The 1,572-nt window shown below is 42.0% G+C and overlaps 1 non-coding gene across 1 annotated transcript; it reads left to right on the top strand.

Annotated features, from left to right (window-relative positions):
- The first annotated feature begins 1,152 nt into the window (after positions 1-1,152).
- Positions 1,153-1,256, top strand: LOC148579979 (small nucleolar RNA R71). Its single transcript, XR_015894261.1, has one exon. It is a non-coding gene; the product is annotated as a small nucleolar RNA R71 (small nucleolar RNA).
- Positions 1,257-1,572: the final 316 nt, after the last annotated feature.

The following is a 1,572-nucleotide window of genomic DNA, read 5'->3' as shown; positions in this document are numbered from 1 at the left end:
GTGCCTATGGTACAGGGTATTATGAACTTTCCAGGATCCTGTCTCTTCTGAGGTAATGTCAGTTGATCCAGATCACTCAGTTCATTGATGAACAAGGGAGGTTCAACTTCCCAAGTATCAATGCCAAATAATTTGGCATTCAGCTTCATGATTGCACCAAGAAACTTGGCAGTTTGCTCTTCAGTAACATCCTCATTCTCTTCAGAAGAGGAATACTCATCAGAGCTCATGAAGGGCATAAGGAGGTTCAATGGAATCTCTATGGTCTCTAGATGAGCCTCAGAGTCCTTTGGTTCCCCAGAGGGAAGCTCCTTATTGATCACTGGACGTCCCAGGAGGTCTTCCTCCTTGGGATTCACGTCCTCTCCTCTCTTCACAGATTCGGCCATGGCGCTTATGTCAATGGCCTTGCACTCTCCTTTTGGGTTCTCTTCTGTATTGCTTGGGAGAGTACTAGGAGGGATTTCAGTGATCCTTTTACTCAGCTGGCCCACTTGTGCTTCCAGATTTCTAATGGAAGACCTTGTTTCATTCATGAAACTTACAGTGGCTTTAGATAGATCAGAGACTAGATTTGCTAAATTAGAAGCATTTTGTTCAGAGTTCTCTGTCTGTTGCTGAGTGGATGATGGAAAAGGTTTATTATTGTTAAACCTGTTTCTTCCACCATTATTAAAGCCTTGTTGGGGCTTTTGATCCTTCCATGAGAAATTTGGATGATTTCTCCATGTTGAGTTATAGGTGTTTCCATAAGGTTCACCTAAGTAATTTACCTCTGCTATTACAAGGTTCTCAGGATCATAGGCTTCTTCTTCAGAAGATGCCTCTTGAGTACTGTTGGATGCAGCTTGCATTCCATGCAGACTCTGAGAGATCATATTGACTTGCTGAGTCAATATTTTATTCTGAGCCAATATGGCATTCAGAGTATCAACTTCAAGAACTCCCTTCTTCATAGGTGTCCCATTATTCACAGGATTCCTTTCAAAAGTGTACATGAACTGGTTATTAGCAACCATGTCAATGAGTTCTTGAGCTTCTGCAGGCGTTTTCTTTAGGTGAATGGATCCACCTGCAGAAGTGTCCAATGACATCTTAGATAACTCAGACAGACCATCATAGAATATATCCAGGATGGTCCATTCTGAGAGCATGTCAGAAGGACACTTTTTGGTCAACTGTTTGTATCTTTCCCAAGCTTCATAGAGGGATTCACCTTCTTTCTGTCTGAAGGTTTAAACATCAGCTCTAAGCTTGCTCAGCTTTTGAGGAGGAAAGTACTTGGCTAAGAAAGCCGTGACCAGCTTATCCCAAGAGTTCAGGCTGTCTTTGGGTTGAGAATCCAACCATAATCTAGCTCTGTCTCTTATAGCAAAAGGGAAAAGCATGAGCCTGTAGACTTCAGGATCTACTCCATTAGTCTTAACAGTATCACATATCTGCAAGAATTCAGTTAAGAACTGAAAAGGATCTTCAGATGGAAGTCCATGAAACTTGCAGTTCTGCTGCATCAGAGAAACTAATTGAGGTTTTAGCTCAAAGTTGTTTGCTCCAATGGCAGGAATGGAGATG

Source organism: Arachis ipaensis, chromosome B10 (genome assembly GCF_059453495.1).
Source record: "Arachis ipaensis isolate K30076 ecotype BB chromosome B10, ASM5945349v1, whole genome shotgun sequence".
Lineage (NCBI taxonomy): Eukaryota > Viridiplantae > Streptophyta > Magnoliopsida > Fabales > Fabaceae > Arachis > Arachis ipaensis.
This window is presented reverse-complemented; position numbering and strand designations above follow the sequence as displayed.